Genomic DNA, 26210 nt, shown 5'->3' on the forward strand with positions numbered 1-26210 from the left:
TTATGTAATATATTTAATTATAGTTATTTATTTTACTAGGTACTAATGTAACGGCGGGTTGAATTTATTTTTGCTGAAAACATTGCATTATTATATTGCTAATATTTAATTATTGAAGTGAAATTTCTTTGGTGGGTACAGCGCCGAAAAATGAGTAACAGAATTATGCTGAAGACACGAAATTTCCATGATAACGAAAAATAAATAAAACATAAATCATATTAATCCGATTATTATTATTAATATTATCTGTTTAGATATTTAATAATTAGCGTAGAATAGTGAGGCGGAGCGTCGTTTTAATAATATATGCTTTAATTTAATTGAGTTTAAAATAATTATGTAATAATCATATACCTATATTATAATTAATGGAAAATAATTTGTGGAAAACAGTGGAATGTTTCAAGGTTTCTTGAATTAATACTTTTTGAGTTAGTAACTCAGAGCTACAATGAAAAAACGATAATTTACAAGTATAGTATACAAATTAGTCAAAATTTAAACTTCAGCTGACAATCCTCATAAAAAAAAATTTGTGGGGTTCGCAAAACATTTTTTTTCTACTTTTTGTAAGAAAAATGTATATAGAACCTTGGATTCAATTTTCAAGTTTTTTTAGGCAAAAACAAAAATTTGTCATTCATAAATCAGAATAAAACTAAAAAAATCAAACATTTAATAAATACTTAAAAATAGCACAAAAAGGACCAAACTATTTTGAAAATTATTTTTTTACTAGTAAATAGTAGTATTAATTTTTGATAATAACGACAAGTTGCTACAGTCATTTATTTTTGGTTTTTAGTAAGGCATCCCTTTTTTCAATAATTTGTTTCTTAATTTTTAAGATAACAATGTTACATTCGGTTATTATGAAAAGTACTGATAATTTGTATTTTTTTACCTCCTGAATTACTAGCTAGATTTAATTTACTATCAGAAACCATAATTTTTTTACTACACTGTTCAAAACTTAAAGCTTAAAAAAATAATTAAAATAAACACACATTATTGTAAAATCAATACAATATTGCTATAAAACAATATTTAATTTTCATTATTCGATATTTAATCAAATGTTCATCGATAAAATATTATAGTTTTGAGTATAGTTATAGTCAACTACTTCATCGAATGTTTAAACTTTGTTTGTAACTTATAAGTAAATCAATGAATAGTTAACCCATACTGTAACTATTTGGCGGTAATAACGATTATTCCATTATGTATAAGGATCGTGAAGTACGCCACCCAAATTCAATTTTTTTTCAACTATCCTTAGTTTTCTCAATAATCAGTTATTAATTCAAAATTATAAAGCCACCTCTCCCTATAAAAAGAAATTAGCCATGCTTCACAGAACTCTTTGCACTTTAGTTACGTCAAAATATTGTTTTGGGGCGGGGAGGGGGGAAACATCATGATGCGTTTACATGATTGCAATGTAGCTTTAAATTACATGGAATTGTAAATCGAAAGATTCTTAGGTAAATATATATAATGTTAATGTTATTTAATAATTATTAATTTATCATATTTTTTCGTATATATCATCACTATATGTAATTTGTGCCTTCTTTTTATACGTACACTGTATACCTGGATAATTCTGAATTAATTTAATGGAGAAAAAAATAAAACTGTTGATTTAAAATGTCAAATTTTAAATAATATAAGTACAATGTTTATATATATATTATATTTATTGATTCATCAAGCTGCTCACATTTTCCCATTTTTTCCGCTAATAAAGAATTTATTGAAATTCTGATATTTTAAATTTTAAATTAGGTATATACTTATGGACCGTTTTTTTTCAAATGAGAGTCATCCTTTTCCTGTAAATTATTAATCAGATAACTTTTTTAAAATGTTTATGAATCTGAATCGAAATTCAAACTATAGGAACTGTTTTTTGTGTTTAAATTTGTGAACTAATAATTAATAATAATAAATCTACATCTAACCATTTGGTTGCATATTTATGCGTATGAAAGATAGGACTGCAGGAAATATGTTTTGAACATTTTAGTAATTAATTTATTATTTTATATTAATTGATTAACATTTATACAAGCAATACCTAAATAATTTGTAAAAACTAAAAATCCTCTGAGTATATTAAATACTATCCCAGGTCTAAGAGTACATACATTTAATATTTTTGTAAAACCATTTATTAGGACTATTATTTTTAGTATAATATTTCAATAACTCAGTAACTAATCGTTCATATTTTATAATCTTATTTATCTACATTTTCAAAAAACTTATTTAATCAATTAACACTTAACAGTAAATAAGGTTGGTTTTCATTTGGAAATGTAAGTTTGTATCTCCAAACCCTATGGTAAAATGTATGGTTACATACCTTAGGCCTTAGACCTAGTGGTTTCCAACTTTTTATAAGCGTTACTTTGAAATACTATTAACGTGTTAGAGGAAAAAATATTAGTTTTTCCTTGTTGCTTGGTAAATCACCCTGAATAGTTATTAATTGAGAACTTATTTTAGTTGACAGAACATTAGGCAATTTTATCATTTTAAGAATAAACTACAATTTTACATCACAACTAAAAATGTCAATATTTAAAATGAAATAAATTCAATAATATACATTAGCTTTAATCATTTTAATGACTTATTCTTCTGACTTTGTTGCAACAAAATAATATACTTATTATAAAATTTGGATTTTACGAATATATTTTTTTTTTAAATTTGACATTATTTATGATTATCTTGCTTGTATAGTTAGACACATGACTCTGGCTCAAGTGAATCATAGAAAATTAATTAAAATTATTATTTATACACCATTTAAAATTAACTGCCCATAAAAAAGTGTTAAATAGGAAAATCTTATTCTAACCTCATCCAATTCAGTACAGTAAAGTTTTCGTCATCCGGAAATTCCGAAAAGATTAGCATCTTTGTAGTCCGTAGGTATTAAAAAACCATTCTACTATTACAAATAATTGAATTCTACTCTTTTGATTTATTTGGTGACGGTATAGTTTACATGGTGAATTCAGACCGAGCCTTGTAAGTAGCAGTAATAAATCTGGATTAATATTGTTAGGTTAGTTTATTCCTTAAACACTCGCTGGGTATACTAAAAGACTGTAGTCTGCAGTACATACACGACATTTTATAAGCATTCTATATTGCTATCCCTTTGAGTTTTGATGATAATACATATTAATTGTGTACAGACCCTTAATGAAAACTATTCAATATGATTTAATGATAGATCCAAACGCAGTATGTAGTATTATAATATGTTATGCGGTATACATTTAATTTTATACACATGCAGTGATATATTTTTTATTTTTTATCTTAAATACTTACATTTACTTGGATATATTATATAAGTTTACATTTAACTACATACATCGTTTCATCTACCTTGCGTTTTATATTATGTATATAAATAATAAGCTTGTTGGAACATGTGTGTTGAACAGAATGTTATACTCAATAAAATAAGTTTGGGAGTTTAATTATCAATCTCTAATCTCGATCGTATCATTCATTTCTTAGTACGAAAAAAATTTATAATTATATTACTGTTGAATGATATGGCAGTAAAAAAAAATTATCATCTTTCAAGATAAAATATTAAATAAAACTCCATTTGAGTAGAATAAAAAAACTGCATATTAAGTATGACGTATAATATGCCTAGTATAGTATGTATTTTATTTTAATTATACGCTACAGATATTAATAATTTTCTGTTTTAATCAGCATAATATATTATAGTCCTATAGGATTATAAATTCTAATCTTCATGGTGAATACCATGATATATCATGATGCATTTAATTACGTTAGATGTGATATTAATGTTTTTGTACTTACTATCTATAGAGTAATTTTATAAATTTGTAAGTGCTGATTTGTAATTACAAATTTGAATAGATGTAAAGATAAATAGATTTCATAAATTTTAAAGACATAGCTTACAATATGATAATTTTAGTATTTAACTTGTAATACATCACATTTAGTTTCATAAAATAAACCTATGGCAATTATATTATATTGTTGATAATATGTTTAAGCTAATTAAATTTAAATTGTTTAATACCTTGTCTAAGATATTGAAGTCTTAATTGTGAAAAAAAAATAGGATGTCGATTAAGTAAGGTTTGAATTAATAATTCAATATTTAAAATATACAATTATTAATTCAACTTTTTTGAAAAGTTTGACCAATTCAATGCCCAGCATTCCTGCCAAAAGAATAAAAAGGAAATGGTGTCACGACCTTCTTCCCGTTCAATTTAACCCGCCCTATAACTATACCCCAACCCCAGAAGGATCGTCAGTAGGTGGCTTCTCCCTTCAAGATACCAAGCTAAACTTAATTAACCTCATTTAATCTTATTATTTATTTCTTCAAATATACAAAGGACAATAAGTCCTATTACAATTATTTATACATTTCTATTATACAAAAAGTGTATAAATTGTTGTACAAATAAAAATTTAAAAAAACTTATTTTAGATTTATATTCTTGCCTTGCTCAGAATGTATTGATTTTACAAACGTGTGAGTGTTTTTTTTAGATTCTAAGCTGAGAGATAAAAGTATTGGTTTTATAATATACTCAGTGTGTGAGTGTGTGTGTATGTGTGTGTGTGTTTGTGTGTTTGCCATCATTCATCACGTTTTGGAGAAGAAAAAATGCTTCAATCTAATACTAGTGGTTTTGGTAGAAAATTGTATTGCGCTTGTAATTTGAGTAAAATGTAAGAATGACTAAGACTGACCAAACAACATCAGAAAACGGAAATATATCAACAGAAGTTTTCATCAAAATCGATTAAAAAAAGTTACCTAGGTTAGGTTAGTTAAGGTTTAACTACAGGCTTGACATTTCACCAAATATTTGTATTAGCATTTTATAAACACAGTATAATTTTCAAAATAAGTTATAATTTCTAGGTTCTATATAGTCATATAAATATTTAAAATGATCTACGTTTTTGATTTAATGCTTAAAAATATTATCGAAAATACAGTCAAAAACTAATTTTTTTTTAAACCATATGAAGTTTAAATGTCTTGATTAAATTTGTTAAAATCACGAAAAATTGGATATTATACTGTAGTTGAAAATTCATAAAAATATTTAAATTTAACCAAAGACTTGAAACTTAATACAGGGTAAGTTTCTAATAAGTTCTCATGGCAATAATAAAATTATTCAATACTATAGTAAATATATTGCACCTATATATAGTCAAAGTTTTTTTTTTGAAGTTAAAATTTCGTCGAAATAGGATATTCCATCATAAATAACGATTTTAGTAATTTGTCCGTAATTCAATAAATATTAATCTTAGACACTCAAAACTTTCGTAATTACATATTATAGCATTATCTACATACAATGAAATTTTGAATATACTTATACAAATTATTGCAAGCTATTTCAAGCCTTCCACAGAAACTTCTTAAACAAATTCTAAAAACTTCTTGACAAAATTTTAATAAAGCTTAAGAAATATTATCACGTTTATTAATTATAATTTAGTTAAAACATACATTTAAAAATATCAAAATATTTATTAGCAAAGATATTATAAAAATTGTCGTTAATATAAATTATGTTATTGATTAAATTGCCCCCCCCCCCCAAAAAAAAAAAAATAAATAAATAATAATTAAAAGTTTATAACATATAATTTATGTTAGATTCAGCCATGAGTCCAACTACCGTAAAACTAATTGAAAAAATAAATACATTATAAATGATGATGAAATATATTGGTAGATTATCACTTGTAGACATACGAAACAATAATAACAAATTCTGTGCAGATCTATGGAACACAAAACTACGGAAAATTAATTAAGGGAAATCAAACATTCTGTTGAAACTAGGACGAAATACATTGATCTAAATAGGAGAAAAAAAAAGAGTTGTAATTCTTAATCGACAAAGAATTGGCAAATCTTTGTATAACATTTGAAATTGTAAAGGTTAACAGTTATAATAACATAAACATTTTAAAAATAGGCTTCAAAAATTTTTTTATTTAAAACGGCTTACATCCACGATTTTTTTAAAATTAATCAATTATGTTATAGGCATGGTAAGCATTTTTACTTATTGAACATTGTATATTAATTATTATAAAGGGATACTGAAACATTTAAAATATAGGTAGCCCATAGGTACCTATCAATTATCATATATCTATAAACGTTACTTAATATTACTAAATATTAAAAAGGTGAACTTACTTTAGAATTATCTTTTCGATGATTTATCATAGCATTTAAATGTATAACGATAAAACAATAAACGTTCACCTACGCTGAGGTATTACATAATTTTTACTTCGTGTGATTCAATTTTTATTTTTTAGACGACTAATAGCACTCAACTTCAGTTTTATTACTTATCTTATTAGTTATTGCGTAAATAAGTTATAGGTAGGTAGCGTAGTGAAATCATCAATGTATAAATATGAACTAAATAAATAGAAAATCAACTAATATCTATATGGGAAAGAATAAATGCATATAATATTGTATTATTATTGACATCAAAATATTTTGTGTACAAGATAAAAAATATTTTACAAGAAAAATTGACAGTGTTTTGATATTTTATATAGGTAACTAATTTTCTCAACCACTCTACAAAAATTCAGTAGATACTTATATGAATTTTCAGTTGGAAACTGCATATTTTACATTTTATAAATTCTAATAAAATAAATAATATCTAATGACCAATTGGTAATAGTGTAAAACACGTAGATCAACATAACAAATACAACAAACATATATATAATGATATTCATTACTTTTAAGTTATAGCTCCATGAATAAAATAAAAATTATTTTGTATAGGAATTATTAACTTACCTCATGACTCATAAGTGCCTACTACCTATATATATATTATATTATTCGAAGAAACGGTAATAACGAATCAATGAACTCAACAATTTAATAGGTACCTAGGAAATATAGAAACAATTCAAACACTTGTTGTGCTTGATTCGAGAACAAAGTAACTGTTTCCCAACGAAAGTATTTATTTAATTTATAAATGTATTAGGTGCCTATTAAAATAATCTTGGTCGGCACAACGTATTTAATTTGTTGTGGATTTGTTTGGAAATATGAAAATATCTGCAAAAGCAAACAAATTATACATAAGGTATTATTAGTTTTACAGCACAGAAACATAAAGTCATTAGGTATAATATATTACATGCATTTATTGAATATTTAATAGCTAATGTGGCTTATATAATATTATTTTAGAAATGTTAGTCAATAGTTAAATATTTTAGAATTATTTAAACGTTATTTTTGCTCATTTCTGACTTTGAATAATTAAAATAAATACCAAACTATAATTTTGTTATTGTAAAGTATTGATATAATATACAGTTTAATTACGTATGTACAATCTGAACAATTAAATAATGGTAATGTAAGACGATGTTATCTATAAATAAATAGCCTATAATATTTGCGTTTTTTAAACAGTTTGAATTGAGCTATGAATATGTATACTACTATACTGTCTTGTTCTGTATATTATTACGAATAAGGTTTAATTGTCAAACTAAATACATTTTGAAAGAAATGTAATATTGTTAAAAGGTGGTGGCTATCCTATGATGTAGGTTGTGGGTATGTGTTACCGCAACATCTCATGTCTTATATTATATGAAATTGGGTGGTTTATAGTTGTAAATAATTGAAAAGTATAAATAATTATTATTTTATATTAGTTCATACTAATGTTGTAGTGTTCTAAAGCAGATGAGTGGATCCACAGAAATACCCTAAGTGATAAATATAATGTTTAATAATATTCAGACACCACTGGAAGCAAATTTATTGTAATCCTTATGAAATTAATCATTGAACTTTAAATTTCTGTGTACAAATTAATAATACTGTCGTTTAAAGTTTCAAACTGTGAAAATAGTTCAACTATAGAAGCATGTTTAGTGTTTATACCTTATAATCTATATAATAACAAGCATTCAAATTTCAAGTACATAAAGGCGTTCTCAGACTTTGGCCGCAAGGTATGCAGCTGATAAAATGAGGTTCCCAACAATATAAATGCCCCTTAATAAATTTTCATACCAAAATGACTTAAAAATGTTTATGATTATCATTATCGTTATTACTTATTTTTATTGGAAAATATTAGGTTTTTTAAACATTTTTTTATGTTGAAAAATAAAAATATATTTTTAGAAATACATGAATATTGAAAAGGATATAGGTAATTTTATGAATTTTGTCTTGCGTAAATGTTTATCATATCTGTGTATTTTTATTTTTTATTTTTCTTAAGTGTTATTTTAGGACTATTTATTGTTATTATATTATATTCATAATATATATTTACCTACATATATCATTTTACTATGCTATCTTCAAAAACTGTTGGCCCTGCAAGCGCATACCTAATGAGCGATAAAAACTATTCTTAGAGTTACTTATAGGTTATGGGTGATACCTACCAATTAATGAATACAATTGTTTTAAGATATTTAATTAATGTATAGCTATAAGTATTTCGAGGCCAGATATTCAATTAGTATCGTACACACTATACAGCATAATTGATACCAAAGCATAAAAGAGTACATTATATTTTCATATTGAATTTTTAAAACATTTTTGCATGCTCGTATAGGATTAAAAAAAACCCTGCTTATCGTCATCAAAAAAAATTGCTCGCCTAAAAATGCCTGTGCATGCAGCTCGTGCAAGTATTATAATATAGTATCACAGGTACACAGGATAAACCCTATAGTAGTAATTAATTTAATAAAATAATTATGTATCTAGTATCTGTAATAAAATAGTATACATAACATAATTATAACATTATACTAAACATCGATACGTATGTGATCGGTAGAGGGCGCGTATAGTTCGCGCGCGCACACAAACACAGACACGTACACACTCACACATGCACATAAACGTAAACATAATAATAATATAATATAATATTACCTATATACAATATATATTATATACGTTTGTATAGATATGTATATATAACGTGCATCCTCCTCACCCAACCTGTCGACCACAACTCACCTGTTTGCCATCCCTACCACGCCGCACGGCTCGTTCCACCCGGCGGCGGCAAACAACCCCCACCGCCGCGGCAGCAGCACCGGCAACAGCGACGACGGCGGCAGCAGGTGGTTTTTTTTCGTCCATCCATCGACTACGGCCGACTGCCGAGCAAGTGCAACAGTTTCGTTTGTTCAGTCTTACTAAACTGTAGTGGTTTAGATTAATTTTTTTTCCTCGGCTCGCGATGAGTACATTTACATCGTATCGTCGTCGTGTCTTTAGCAGCTTACTTACGCATTTGTCTACCCAATCCACGAGTCTGGTCAATGTTTTATTTTGAATTTTTTTTTTTACACCCGCCTAATTAAATATATTTTTTATTTTTCTAATTTTTTTTTTTTACTCAATTTAAACCGTTTTGCTTTTTTGACGTTTCTCTAGAGTCGTCAGATTTCTGATTTATTTTTATTTTTTTATCATTACCAATTTTAATAAATAACCACTTAGCTATTATATAATAATTGTCGGGTACAATTCAATAAAATATAATACACTGGAGATTGTGGATCACAACATTCTATAATATTATATTGTAAAATATATATTATTTACACTTGACCGGAGCGGGCCGAATTACAGGAAACAGTATCGTTTGCTGCCAAACCGTATAGCTAAAGGACCGAAAACAGATTAACAACGGCGAAGCCAATATCTTAGGTAAGTGTATCATAGAAATAATTGCTAGTTCATCATATTAATATATCACGCACGATACTAGTGATTTTATTGTTTGAGTATGTACCACAGAGTAGGAGTATACCTATATTATAATATTAGAGTTACTTTTTATGATATCGAAATCATTTATTTATCCCGTTTTACCTAGAGAGATCGGCCAAATTATCATTTAGTGGAGGCCGGTCACGGGTTTTCAGAATATTATCCTTTATCACTATAAAATTTAAATGCACGCGGGCACGTGATAATTTTATCGCCGTTGTTTAGGCCAGCCGACAAAACGTGCCCACAAAAGTGATTTTTAATCTTCGGGATGCGCAAATGGTAGGGAGGTCGGTCGGTTGGTCGGTTGGTCGGTACGATATAATTTTTTGTAGGCCGTTAGTTAGCGATCGGCAGCGACGGACAGCGGAAGAGAGCGAGCGCGCGAGAGACGATGACGGGTCTGGCGGCATTTCCGAGAAACGCCGTCGGGCCGGCCCCGACTACTACAACTCTCGTTGCCGACTGGCCGCCGCCGTCACCACCGTAGTAGTACCTCGTCGTGTAATCCCAGTGTACTATTCGTATTATTATTATTACTATTATTATTACTATTATATTTATAATATTATGGTCAGCGCAATGTTGCCGCCGTCGCTGTGGACGTCGTAAAAATCGCGACGGCGGCCGTCCGTGGCGCCGCATATGGTAATGCGATTTGGCAACGTCGGAGGAAAGTAGGTGGACGAGGAGTAGGCAGGAGGTGGAGGTGCTTGTGGAGTTGGAGTAGGAATAAACATCAAAACATGACTGACCCGCCACCCGCGTTTTCTGCGCGTGCACAAATCGTTGTTACATATTATTATTTTTATTACCGTCATTATTATTATTATTGCTACGGACACGATAGTAAAATGTGCATTGTGCATAATGAAATGTAATATTATTATTGCCGTCGTAAGATTTCGATCGCGAAACGCTCCGGGCTGGTTAGTGGTGACGTCCTCAGCCAAAAAAAAATGTGTTTTTGTCAGACGTGCGTTAAGTAATAACAATTTTACCAAATAAAAAGGCATGAAGAAAACGTTACTTAGGTAAAAAACGCGTGGACGATGTTTCATGCCAAAAGGCACATTAGAAATTTTAAACGTCATCGTCGTCGTAGTTGTCTGTATCAATTGTTTTACGCGATCGTCTGGGATTCGTGTTTTCTGATCTATTGGTTCCAATAATTGTTTTCTTAAAAAATGTTTTTTCCTCACGAGTAACTTTCCTCTGTTGCCGTTGCCGTATACGATTTAAGTCGATATCACGATTGTTGTTATTGCTGTTATCATCTATTATTAGTAGCTATTTATAATCATTAATGTTAGCTAAATCTACGGGCTACGACCTACCTAACTTAAAAGTTAATAACATTCACGCACCAAACGTTCGTATTGCGCATTCATTTAGCCGCCGTACACACACGGGTATGATTACGTCACGCACTCACGCGTCGCTACTTAATAATACCATGACGATAATAATATTATTGATTGTAATTATAATTATTCCTTGTGTTTGGCTGTTCCAAAATATTTGAAGTCCAACTATGCATAATTTCACGCTTAAATATATTTTCGACGAAACGATCATCTCCTCCGTGGTAATCTGTGAAAAATATGTTTTGATTATTGTTATTGATTTATCTTGTTATTATTTTAACACCAGCCTTTTATTCGTAAAATAATTTATAGATACATATTTTTAATTCTTATCATCAAATATAAATTTGATAATATATCCTGTATTTACGCAAGTAATATTATAATTGATATGAAAGTTACAAATTACTGCACTACCGCCTATAAATTATAATCGATATTATACTACCATTTTATATTCTTCAGTTTTACAGTGTCCATAAACCCAGTTTTACGGTCTCGTCTCATGCTTATTTAAATATAATTTAATTTAATTTCATATAATACGTCATACTATAAAATACTCTAATAACAGAAAACAGTCGAGAAACCATGGTAGATCTGTAGGTACTAATGGTACTATACTATTTTTACACGAATATATAATATTATAATCTTTATTTCTTTAGTTTTTCTTAAAATTTAATATTTTTACTATAAAAAGTACAGATATAATCACTTGGTAAAATTAAAAGCCGAGAACAATATAGGTTCTTTACATAATATAATGTCCCTCCGACACCACCTGATCACAGTTTAATCCCGTCCTGTCTGTAGGTACTTCTGTAGTCAACTTTCCTCATGGATCGGCTTATAGCGTCTCGGATGAAAAATATCTACGTTTGTGGGAAAGCAACGAAACAATTGGAGAAACCGCTCTGCTAAAGGTTTTGATTGTATATCTCGTCATCGAGTAGATTGCTGTAATGGGTGTGTGTTTCATTTGAATTTCTTGATAAATCATTGTAGACGAACAACGATTCTAAGAGGTGTCTCAACTTTATATTTCTTGGGATATTTTATAATAATATATTTATTTTTCTATCGGGTGCTTATTACTTATTAGTAAATACTATATAGTAATACTGTGGGTTGAACAAAATTTTTCCAAGAGGCAATAAAATTGCACATTATATTCTAATAGTAGTATTTTAATATTAAATCATATATCATGATTGTTATTAAAAATTAAGTCTAAATATTTTTAACATTGTATACATATAGTTATGGATAATAATAATACATTTTATTTTTGTTAATTTTTAACTGTAATTATAACAATTTATGAGGTACTTTTTTAAATTATTTTTTATTGAAAATTCAATATTGGTCCCGACATTAATTATTTCAATGCAACGGTATGAGAGGTCGACGATAAATGATATTAACTTGTGCTTTTTAGAACATAAAAGCACTTAAAAACAATTTCGAATCTCAACGAAAAACTACTTTGGGTAGGTCGTGTAGTTTGTATCAAGCGTTTCTCTCGCGGCGTACTATAGCAGCGTTTACAATCGACCTTTGTTTGTGTCACGCTCTCTATGGGGTTTCTGACCGCTAACCGAAAATGTGTGCCTTTTTTTTATTATACTACAATAACAATCATTGTGTTCGGGAAACCGCGGTCTTTATCGCCCGTCTTAATGTAAAATCCGTAGTTGCCGACGCAACGTGTGTGTATGCCGAAGCGTAAAATAAAATATTTTATGGAATTGTGTCGATAAAGGATAACATAATAATATTGTTATAATGATATTGGCACAATAATAATAATTTTATAGATAAGTGATATTTTAAACCAAATGTTACAGATTTTTATTGAAATAAAATGTATTTACCTATAAATTATTTTACTTGTACTAGTGAAACATTGGTATTATGAACAACTGCAATAAAGATACAATATGAAATTATTTGTATTTAATGGAACTTCAAAATGTTTGATCGTAAGCAAAATTAAACTCACAATGCACACAACTAACGAAAAGCCATTTCATATTCAATATTCTTAAATTAAAATATGAAATTATAAAATACATTTTACAATAATTGTCTTATTTTATTAATGCGAAGTTAATAACATTTGTCCAGTGGCGGGTCCAGAGTTTTCGAATAAAAGATGTGTCTGAGTTCTATAGTCTAGTCAACGATCCAATTGGGATTTTTCATGCTAAAATTCTTCATTAAATATCAAAACTTTCCTCTCGTTCCGTGAATCTTCGAAAAATATAATACAATAACAGTTTCTCGACGACAACCATTCAACAAATATGCTTTTACACAGTGACAATAGATATTAAAATAGTATTCCGAGAAACCTTAACGATCGCAGGTACTATTAAAACATTACTTATATATGTATGTAGTACATAATATTATAATATGTATATATTAATTTAATAATTTAATAAAACTTTTTGAAATACACTGCAGAAATCTCGATATGGAAATTTCATATTTCTCAAAACTTCTAAACATTACAATTGAATATTCATTTATCATCAGCCCTCATAATATAATGTATTGTAATAATTATATTATGTCTATTTATCATAATTCATAATAATATAATGTACGTAAATGCTAGTACATAAAACCAATCGTGTAGCCATATAGGTATTGTTCTTTTTATAAACAAAAATACTGGAAGTTTTGGAATTTTCCAGACATAACAATATTACAATATCGCGCATATAGTATAATAGCGTATTTCCGGCTGACCGAGACGCACAAAAGGATTGAAAACAACGTTCTTGACTGTTTATTATTATTATTACGGTTGTCGTGCATATTTCGTGTGTTCACGTCGAAAATGAGTTTATGCGACCTGGCCGACCGGCAGGAAAATAAAATGCACTCAAAGGGAATGTATAAATACTAGTTTGAAAACACCACATGTGTTTCGAATGAGTTTGGCATTTTTTTTCCCATTATTATTATTTCTATTTGAATTGAAAACGTGCGTACGTATACAATATTATGGTTTATCTGACCGTATAAAATAACCAGCGTTCGAGATTAAAAGTGAAATGCCGGATACTGGAGACTGTAGTCGTTTAACCCTTGTTTTGTGGCAGTCGTCGGACATGTGATCACGTCGAACGTACGTGGTGCGTGTATATGCGTCTCGACTGTATTTATTATTTCTCGTGGTCGGCCGACCGGCAGTTAATATTGGATTCGAGTAAATAATAATGTACTTAATATGATGTTATATAGTTGTTACCATTTCGTCAAATTCTGCAAGACAATAATATCGTAGTATATTATGATACTATGATATACAAAACGTGCACGTATTTATAAACGTATAAAATAATATTCAATTTTTGTGAGGGGAGGGGTGATGGAATTTCAAACCTCACCAGGAACCCGTGTCTGGTTGATTACGCGCCTACCCAATTTCCGTCGAAGTCTGATTATTAAGATAAAACAGTTACAAGCAATTATTAATAATGAATATTTCAACTATCGAAATTATTTCATTATTATTTAATAAAAGTTACTGTAGTAAATCTCACAGTCTACTCGGATTTCGTCAACGTAACTGATGACTGGGCGTATCGATGATCTTGGTTTATGACACATGGTTCATATAGATAATACATTAAATTGTTTATTTATTCTTATCTTACTGATTTTTAATAGTTATAAATCATGGCTCATGAGTTTATGGTTATCTCTTCGATCTCCCCTCCGATGATCTTCACCCCAGCTTCAGGGTTACTGCGGTACACTGGAGTTTTGCTTTTATATTAAGCGTTTTTTAAAATATATTTTCCTACGAAGTACGAATAAGTGAGTAACATCACAAAATTCCCATTCGTAATTATTACAGACAATCTCCTTGATAGAGAATAATAAACAATTAATTAAGCAAAGAAAACGCTATTCGCAACTTCCGGTCGTAGTCGAGATCAGGATTCAGGAGTGTTTAATACGAGCAATAAAACAACATCTATTGAATTACAGCGGCATCGAAGCTCTAAAAGTTGTGCGCAGTGAAGCTACGCTCGTTTTCGAGTCGACAAAAAAACATTTAGACATTTAAAGTAAAAAAAAGTGCCCATCGTTTGTTGTAGGTACTTACAAACGGCGTTTTTCATCTAAAACTGAAATGTAGAAGATAATGGATATTATTAATTCCGAGAATTATTCCGAACTGGTATAATAACATAATATTGTTGTATGTAGGATAAACAATGATGGGCGGCGAATGCTGGCGTTGTAATATTTTTTTATGTATCTATGGTACGTGATGTATTTTATTTTGAAACGCGTTAACTCGCCGCCCGGGCACGTTAATAATATACAACGCCAAGGAAACGACAACGGGCCGCCGCCGATCGAACAGTAGAGGATAATAACTAATAAGTAATAACCAGAGACCGGCATTATGTGCACTAAAACTTAATAATATAATATTATGATGACAATATTATGAAATGACAACATTTATGCAACAATGTGCTCAAAAACATTGAAAATATATGCAGTAGGTATAGGCATTTAAAAATGTGTACCAAATAAATAAAAATAATGAACATCAAAACAAGACAAGGTCTAACCAAAGTTCCATCATAAACCAGGTAGTAGCTAGCTAATTATTTATTGACATTGATAGCAATTAGCAGCGTAGATACCTAATATTAGATATATAATTTCGATTGTTATTTATTAACATTTTTTTCAGTGATAATTTCAAATTAATTGTTGTTCGACTTAGATTATTATTATTGTCTTTATAGTAAAGAGAAAATAGTTAATTTATTAAGACTTAAGTAGGTATAGAAAATATGAAAACGGTATGCTCTAATAACTAATTTATTATGCCTTAACCCTTCAAATATGCATCAATATGCAAAATACAATTTGGTCTATGAAATCTGATTTATTTGAAACGCCCACATTTTCCAAACCTCGTGGTCGTGCATACGCTCAGTTTGAATATGCAAGCGCATATAATTTCCGTCTAGTAATAACCATTATTGTTATCTCGGTTTCGGCGAAATAACAATACTACGTGCGTCCGAAAAACGATTACCAGCGAAATGCCGCAGTTCACATGTTGCTTGGTGGAAAATGTTTTCACTTGAGGTTGTAGTTCTAGCCGTATTGTTGTGATTATTATTTCGATAATTGATATGACGTGTCGCTGTCTCCTTCCTATCGGTGCACCAGCCTTGTAAGTACTGAGATTTCGAGGGGTACCTAAAACTCTCCGGGTTTTGAGTTTATACGCGAATATGGCATTAATAATAATTTGTGGGTCTGTGATACGAAATAATATGTGTGCATTAAGGAAACGTTAAAAATGTAATTCGACCCAGATCCTCTGATTTTCAGACACTTGTGTATGTATTGGTTTGGTGTAAGGTGTGTTATTGCGACCGGAAACAGTTTTTTGTTTCTATAATGAAAAAACTTTTTCAGCCTAGAGGCGTAGATCGTAAATTGTTGTAAATTTTCAGAATAACCTATAGTCTTCAATTTAAATCGCCAAGGATAAGAGCACCGTAACACTCGACCATATGGTTTGAACACCAACCGAGCCACTTATAATCTGTGTGTATAGATAATATCAGAATCTTTTTCCTTTATTCAATTTGTTACGCTATTGTGGCACATGTGGGGATTCACATAGCACATGTTCGGGTGTCCCATTAATTGTGCAAGATACACATATTTTTCGGAATATTTATTATCATCGAATCAGCAGCTATACACAATGGAATGAAAAAAGGTTCGTTTTGCCTGAAAAAAAACGGTCCATTTGCGATCCTCTATAGACGCCGAAACTCTGTCTCGGTGTTCTTATTATATACGTATATGTACTAACCTACTACCTACGTCTCTAAAGAGAACATGGATAATAATGGCTTTTTGGTAATTTATACGTTGTTTTTATCCAACTGTTTTTTTTTCCGATTTTTTTTACCGAGGGACCGAATTCCGTGGATTTTAGACATTTATTCTGGTTATTTTATTATGCCCGAAGTAAACGAATTTTGTCGATCGTCACGAGTTTCAGCCACTTGTGGGAGGGTTTTTACAATTCTACGTGCCCGCGCGTAAGCAGTGGTAAATTTCGTCCTCGTCGTACGTGACTCTACAGTTGGTGCTACGGGGTGTGGAGGTGCAAAGCATCATAATAATTATCATGTGTGTGTGTGTGTGTGTGTGTGTGTGGTGTGTGGGTCCGTTTCTCCCCCACAACGTGGTGTGTACTGTGTAGTTGCCATTCTCTGCAAATCACCGGTGCCATCAGTCGTATTATAGGTATTTATTACTCTATATGGCGGCGCGGTGTAGGCATACGATCTGAGGCGGCGGTGACTGTGCCATTGTGCACGACAACAATGATAAAATCCGCAGTTTCGCTGGGGTCCGCGGTCGGTCATTTTAAATATTATACCTATATGACGTTATTGTTGCAGTTGTATTGTTGCCTAAATTATTGTCATACCGCCATTTAAGGTGTATAAATGCACGAGTCTCGTAGGCATATACGATTACACACGCTGCACCGTTGTGATATGTAGGTAGTCAGCACCGCCACGGCGGCGGTGGGTGCAATTATGTAAATTGTATTACTGCACGCGACCACCCCGCGGCGGCGGCGGGCGCGCGGATGCGCTTTTCTACTCCGTCGTGGTTTTTTATTAGTGTTCTTATACATATTTTTTCTCTTATAAAATATAATATTATTTCGATTAACGGTATAGCGCGTGTGGGACACGAGCCACTCGTTACGTATTTTATTGATAGTGGCGACACGGGGCACGTGCCAACCGCAGTCACATGACGCTCGGCTCGTGGGTGACGACGAACCGACGCCGCTGTGTGCTCACCGGTGGGTTGCGGGGGACGGCGGTCAGCGCGGTCTGCTATTCGACGCGCGGGCGGTGCGGCGCCCCCTTTTTCCGTTTCATTTCGCATGCACTTCCCCCGGTCGGCCGGGATCGCCGCCGGCGCCCCCTCCTTCTCACACTGCTCACCCTCCGTCCACCCTCTGACCACCCTCCCCGCGATGCACAAACTCGCGCCCGAGTCCTGGTCCAGAAGTATTTTTAATAATTTTATTATTGATATTACCGACGATGTTACGCACTTGGTGAGCGGGTGGTGGTGGATGAGGGGCCAACTCGAGTACACACACGTGACGCGCGTTGCGATTAATTATTAAACCGATTAACGATAATATTGTTATCCAGGTCTTGGCCTCGGCGGCGGCGGTGCAGCGCGGTGCATATCGCTGTACTGCAGCTTGCTTACCTGCACCGGTGTGTCGCGGTCGTCGTCGCCGCTGCCGCCGGGCTGGGGGACGTCGTCAATAATATTGATGAATTAATGCGAGAATAGTTGTATTATTATGTAATAATCGAATACGACCTACCCGTCGTCGTGCTCCGCGTATAGACAAATAAAAACACCTGTAATCGGTTCACACTTCATCGACACAACTGTCGGTCGTGTATGAAATTAATAAAATTTGAACTCGAGTGCAACACTGCAGCAAGCAAGTCGAGCAGCACTTAATGATAATTTCGTCGTGGCATTTGTGTTCCCGCGGAACGTCTAACGGTAGTTTTAGAGCCCGCAGACTAGTAAAAAAAAAACCTATCTATGTAAGACAACTATAACCGACAATAAGTATATTGTACTATTTGTTTATCGGCGGTTGCCTGCAGAGAAGTGGTTTTGGACTTTTGAGCGTCTGACGATAAAAAATCGTGTGTATCTATAAAATATAATAATATTATTATTAACCCTGTGTGGGCTCTCGGGATGTGCTGTCAACAATGGTTGGTGACAATAATATATTTAGCGTATGTAATGTACGTGACTCGGCGGGCATTACGCGAGGCTCACTTCCGTTCGCGTTCGGGGCGGCGGCGCGTTTTAAAATTTAATATCATACGGAACCATTTTATTATTATTATTATATATTTATATTATTATATACCGTCGTCGTCGTCGTTGTCGTCGCCGTCGGTCAAATCGTCGTCGCCGCCCGTCGCGGCGGCTGGTCGGCGGGTTGGGTTGTCGGGATGCTCACCGGGCGGGTTGCTATATACTTACCGCCGAGCGGGTGGGCGGGCGGACGAGGCACCGCTCGTTCGCGCGCGCAAGTGTGTGTGTGTGGATGTATTCGTGTGTGTTGTTTGACTTTGCGCGATATCGATTACGCGCGCGCCGTATACCCATTTGTCCACGTTATTATTATATAATATTATTACCTATTTGTATAATATAATATTATGTATATCGCGTTACCGCCCTGCACCGTAACATCATTATTACTATCGATATTATTATCATTATTGTAAATAGGAGATTGTGGCGGTGGCGGCGGAGGAGGAGTAGGAGTTATGCTCTTCGGATATAGTGATAAAGCGTGAGAAATTAACCATCGGTTTTTGGTGTTTTCCCGACGATTTATAAACTAACCGCGTGTACATATGTCCTATATATAGTGTAGGTAGGTATCTACTCGATGAAGTTGGCTATTGATATAATAATATCGTTTTTTTCCCCTGTCGATGGCAGTATATAACTATAATATAATATTGTGATGATCGATAACTGTCGTCGATATGATATGTATAGTATACGCTATAGATAACATTTTCTAGCGAATAAAACGTAGTTGGGTCTATATACATTGACGTGTCTTGCATGTTATGCGAGTTTTGAAATTAATGTGTGATTGTGTTGGTAGGCTATAGCTTTAGCCTATAGGTACCTATAACCTTTTTCGTGAGTTAACATGAATATTCACCTTTAGGGCACACCCTCACCTTTATACTAACATGGTGTTGCATATTTAATGAAACAGTGTTTACATTTATTGTAATATCGAAGCTTATTATTACTAGGCGGCGAAATCATGAAGTATAAAAAGTTCTTATTCACATTGAACGTTACTCTAATTTTGGAGTGAATGCAAAATTTAGACTAAAAGAAGCGATTTTAAAAATTCGCTAAAAGCGATTTTAAAAACAATTGATTACAGTACCTATATAGTTTTAATATATTGTGGTGTAGGTAGCACAATACTGCTAAAGCTCGTCGTTATCATGGCGATATTGTATTATCGTTTTACCACCAACGTTTTTATTTTTATTTAATTAGATTTTATTTCGCGGTCAGGCGAGTTAGTTGCGGTTTTGTCATCGTGACGAACATTATAATTGATTACCTATATTATTTTATTTAACAATATCATAATGACAATATGCTAAGAAGTGAAACAAATTATACTCATTATATCACTTATAAATTACTTATGTACCTTCCTACATTTTCCACCGCGGTAGTTTACCGACCGCAAACATTGCACTGACTAGTGTTGAGTGAGTGATGGCTGGTTACTCGAGATAAACGACAAAGACTAGATTATGATTGTTTCTCTAATTATTAGTTTAATTTATTATTTAAATATGCCTGATTTAAATCCAACGTTGAGTGCAACCTAACTGTGCCGATCCGCTCGTAGTTGTATTTAATTTGAATCCTCCGTTAATACTTTAAGGTATATGAAACTAACCAAACTAGACATTAAAATGTACTAAAAATGACCGAAGCATAAAGTATTTAGATTCAGGGCAGTCAGTATATTTTATATTATTTGTCATTAATGTAAAAGTATATAATTATTTTGCTTTTAGATAAAGTTGCTGATGTGTCGTACCGTTAAATCAAAACTAACTTTTCACCGACCATCACATATTAAAGTAGCTCTATAGTATCGAGAATTATTATATAAATGAGGTTATTTTTAGTATTTCGGACGCTGAAAATTGCACGAATTTTCAATCCAAAGTGTTCGAAATAAACCTAAGACAATTAATTTTCGGCCTCTGCAGTCTATTATTATATTGTGTTGTAGCACAAATCCGTGTGTAGTCGTGTAGTATACCGTCGCCCATTGTATACCTATTTTTTTGCTATTCGAAAGTGGCGGGTTTGTAGATCTGCCGTCCAGGGGTATATATAAGCACGGTTTCACGGTTTGGAAATACGGTCATTGTGTTGGAAGTCACTAAAAAGACAGCTTTTGTGATTGAAATCTCTGTACGTTAGGGTTCTGGCCACCCGGGGGGTCTTGCGTGTAGGTCGTCGAATCCCGTAGGGACGGCTCTATTATACGCCTTTTCGGTAAGCAAATATCCAGCGTAGAGGATTCAATGACATATACGATCTGTATATTTTATATATATATTCATGGATTGTAAACCTTATATATATGAAATTATAGTACGTCAAGTATGTTAGGTATGTGTTATGTCGCAGAATATAATAGGAATATCCGAATATTATACAAGTATAGGTATAGTATAATATACCGATTGAAAAACGAATGTGATTAGCATAATTTTATTCCATATTCTGTTTATCTGGCTAATTGATTGTATCGTAACCGTGTGCACGATATATGCGGCATTTAAAGTATTTAGGTAACTCGATGCTAAGTTAATTATTGCACAGGTTCGACCCGGGCTTAAGTTCGGACAGTTCAGCTGGCCTCAGTGGCAGGATTGACTACCCGTGTATACCTAATAATTATACGTAACTATATTATTATTATACTCCACGGGGAAAGACCTGCTGACCCCCCGGATGTCTGTGGACCGCCGCTGGTGTCCGATATCGATATGCCTGCGGAAATCCGTTAGCGTATACCCTCGTCGTGCCTTTGGTGCGGACGTGTATTCGCAGATGGCAAAAAACAAATTCTGACCGCTGGCCGTAAAATGTAGTGAGTGAGTGGGTGGGTGGGTGTGTGTGTGTGTGTCTGTGTGTGTGTGTGTCTGTGTGTGTGTGTGTATAACATGATATAATATAATGTAATGTATCATCATTTAATCATTTGTAAAAGGTAATTTATATTTACCCGCGGGACGGCAGTGTGATATACCTATAATATAATAATATCGATCCTCGTCAATCGAGCACATCCTATTGCGTGCATTTCAGCATTTGTATCATTATTATTTATTTTTCCTTGAAACTTTATCTTGCTGTTGTATATAGACTCACGACGGGGAACCCGCGCCATCAGAATCCCCGAATCTGAGTAGGATCGAATTACGCACGTATTTTTGCGGGTGTGTCGAGGTAGACTCGTGTAGTCGTGTTATAACGTTTGAACGTCTTGACAAGGGATCATTTTCGTCCGACCGACTCGACAGTGCCGAGTCGATGACGGCCGTACTGGCGTCTTGTACAAACATAATAATATAGTTTAGAGAGTGTGTCATTTAAGCATGTAAAATAATAAATTGTCCATTTATGTACGGGAAAACTGTAATAAAACGAATACCGGAAAAATGTCCGCAATATTATTTTATATTTAAATACTATGCGTTTTGGCGTGGCCAATTAAAAAAGGATATTATCCCGACTGTATTATAAGCTTCAATTTACACTATATGAGATATTACTTTAATGAGATTAACATTAGTTAGATAAAATAATTTTAGTCAGTAGCTTAGCAAATTAAAAAAATGTAATGTACCTATGTGATCTTAATTTCAATTAGTAATAACTAATGAATATGTAGTTTCGTGTGAATACCTCCATAATATAATTAAAGTCTGGATACTATTTAGCCAAAAAAATAGAGAATAATGAAGTCTTAAGCATTATGGGCAGATTAAAGTACCAAATAGCCGTTAAATTTATAGTTGAAATTTGTCACTGATAAAAGCAATAAAAAAAAAAAAAATCAACTTATAAAAATACCTCAAATAGTGCAGTGGCGTCATTACAGTTTTTGAGACGGGGGTGGGGCAAAAATGTTGACCGGCCCATAATAAAACTGAAAAATAATCGCTCTCTAACAACATTTTTACCTCAATAACCTTCTTCAAATGTATAAAATTGAAACGTCAAACAATGGTTAATCCAAACGAATAGATATACTATGTACAACAGTGCCCATGGACTATAATTCGTCTATTATCTAAATTAAAGATACATACTATACAGATATCTTATTTATAAGTATTTACCTGTATTTACTTACTAGCAAGAGCCACGAATCATAGTTCAATTTTATTTAGTAATGACATTAATAATCATGTTTGCGGGCTTGCTGCCCAAAACTAACAAGACACCAGCCCATATCCGTCCCGCTTATGACAAGGGGAGGGGACAAATGCCTAACTTGCACCTCCCAAAATTATGCCACTGATATGGAGCAAGTTGTGCAAACTCGATTGAGGAACGTATGTAAACAATTTTTTTGACTTCTGTAAGTTTAGTATAAATGTCATCGAAAAAGGTAAAAACAGGTAGTGCTTATAAAAGGTGTCGAGTGCACCTCGTCCTTAAGCAAGTCACTGCTATGTATATTGTGTTAAATAAATTTGAATTCAATGTTAAACCTTTGCATACGAAAAACGATTCTGAGCGAAGACTGTTAGAAGACTAATTACCAAGTACTTATATTTTATGCTAAAGGTACATTGCTATTATATCAATAAGGTAGGTTAAATTAATTTTCGTCGAAAACATTGCAGTCATTGTAATAGTATGTATTTTTATCATAAACAATTATATTTTTACTTATTGCTATTAACTTTTGAGTCAATACTGACTTACCGTAGAATTGTGTGAATAGGTTCGTGATAGGTATAAGTAAGCAACAACATACAATTAATCTAAATATTTTTAAAACGTCATTGTACATAATATATAATAGTTAAATAGTATAGGTAAAAGTGTCCCCTTGAAAAATATTTTTGAATTACAATAAAATACATTATTCGTACAAATATCTAATTCATTCAAATTTTTAATTCAAATGTCAAAATATATTTTTAATTTTTCATGATATAATAATTACCAATACGACTAAAGACTAAATTATTTGTCTGTCATGTCATTTAGGTAAGGTTATTATTAGTAGTTAGGCTCCTACTAATATATATTTATATATTATATTTTAACTGTTAATGCGTTGTACTGCATATAGTTTGCTTTGACAGTTGACATTAGCAGTTCACACATTTATGTTTTACATAGTATCGTTTTTGATCCACGTTTAATCAAAGGCAATTGTCCGTACAAATGATATTATTAGCTATTTTTTTCGAAACTAAAAAATGTTATTTAATTGAAATATGTATAGTAATTATAAAAATAATGTTGAATTGTTAAAGTATTATTTTATTTGCTTAAAAAATTGTAGTTAATGTTAATTTGTTTTTATTTTTTAAAGATTTCTATAACTTTGTAAATAATTTAAATAATATAATTTTAAACACTATTGAACTAGGTTGGGGCTGGACATTTCTCTCGCTGCAACAACATGACATATAATAAGCTAAATCTCTACCAAATAAAACAATGAATACCGGCCAATTATTGATATATGTATTTTTTTCTGGAAGAGTAGGGTTGCAGTTTCCCTTTGATTTAAATTTTATATTGCATAATATTTTGATCGGTAGTTATCATTCAATTATAATATATTACAAATCAAATATATTTAGTATAAACAAAACGACTTAACCTCGCATGACCGTAGTCACATATTATGATTGGTCACGATTTCCATTATGATGAACGATAAACTCAGATAATGTATAAGCGTGGTCGATGCGCTCCCCCTGTTTCCATTAGATCGATAATAACTGTATAAAAATAATATACAGTTCATTGTCGTCATACTGGTCGCAAATATTCAAATGTTTTTTGATGTGATCGTGTCTTTTAAATAGCCATAGTATCGACGACGGTGGTTATGATATCTGATTAATCTTTGTCCACGGTGATGGTATTCATATGCGGTCGCAACTTGGTAATTCAATTAATAATAGCCATTATTAATTAATAACAAGTTGTAAATAGTAATCGTAATGAAAAAAATAAAGTACCACCCATTGGATGAACAAAAAATGTACAGCCTGGGGCTGAAAACCGTACACTTGCCTACAATACGGCAATAGAAGTAGGTAAATACAAGAACAATAAAAAAAAAAATGTGCTCCCAGAGTTTATAATAAATATATATAACCACACGGCAATAATAATAATAATCGATAAAACGCATGCTTATGAAAAATAGCTCCTTCTTTCTCAAGGGTTATAAACGGTTTTTGTTGTGGTTATTGTTATTATATATTACCTTGTCGATTCATCGTTATTTTCACCCCTTCAATATTTAGAGAAAAAAAAACCTTAACCATTATATTATTATCTCTGATATTATAATATACGTGTTTTATATAGGCTTTACCTTGCTCATTTTTATCGGTACGTACAATAAATATTACCAAAGAATGATTTTTTGCCCTGTCCGATACAAGGTAGGAGAGAATATTATCATATAACTGTCAACAGAAAACCAAATACAATTTACATGTTTATTATTATTACATTCGACCTATTAAAATATATTTAGGAAACGGCCCCTCCATGTACGTTTTATCTGTTTCGAATGGTGATGACAATTGCAAATAATTTGAATAAAACCATTTCATTTTACGGGGGTATTTCTTTCGGTTTTATACGCATAATATTAATTTTAAGAAAATTCCCTTGCACTCTACCCGCATTATATTTTAACTAACAGCTGTAATACGGAATACTGAATCTTCGGAATTTAGATAACCATCTAATGATGTACTTTTGCTTTTAAGAATTTGTTTAATTTTATTATCCCGCGTAATTAATACGAATTCCATTCAATACTCTAAAATTATAACATTTCACTTTTAATTTCTGCGTTTACTAGAATCGTGCGCTATAAACTCGGGTTTCGGTATCTCGATTAATCGGAATATTGCATTGTTCAATTTTGATGTAAATAACATATTTATATTTCATTTTGCTAAATTTTCTATATACTGGTGTCAGTTCCGCTTAACAATTATGAAGTTTATGTCCGCTAATGAAATTACATAATAATCAATTACATT

The 26210-nt window shown here is 31.8% G+C and overlaps 1 protein-coding gene and 1 long non-coding RNA gene across 2 annotated transcripts in view; one reads left to right on the top strand and one right to left on the bottom strand.

The window, feature by feature from the left end:
• LOC111034938 overlaps positions 1 to 6392 on the bottom strand; it is a 46949-nt gene extending 40557 nt beyond the window's left edge. The window contains exon 1 of the long non-coding RNA XR_002604598.1: positions 6266 to 6392. This is a non-coding gene — a long non-coding RNA (uncharacterized LOC111034938). The remainder of the gene's footprint in view (positions 1 to 6265) is intronic.
• A 2835-nt stretch (positions 6393 to 9227) lies between these two features.
• Positions 9228 to 26210, top strand: part of LOC111034945 (cytokine receptor-like) — a 54267-nt gene continuing 37284 nt past the window's right edge. The window contains exon 1 of the mRNA XM_022316394.1: positions 9228 to 9811. The gene's annotated coding sequence lies outside the window, so the exon portion shown is untranslated. The remainder of the gene's footprint in view (positions 9812 to 26210) is intronic.

The sequence above is a fragment of the Myzus persicae genome, unplaced genomic scaffold, assembly GCF_001856785.1.
Source record: "Myzus persicae strain clone G006 unplaced genomic scaffold, MPER_G0061.0, whole genome shotgun sequence".
Lineage (NCBI taxonomy): Eukaryota > Metazoa > Arthropoda > Insecta > Hemiptera > Aphididae > Myzus > Myzus persicae.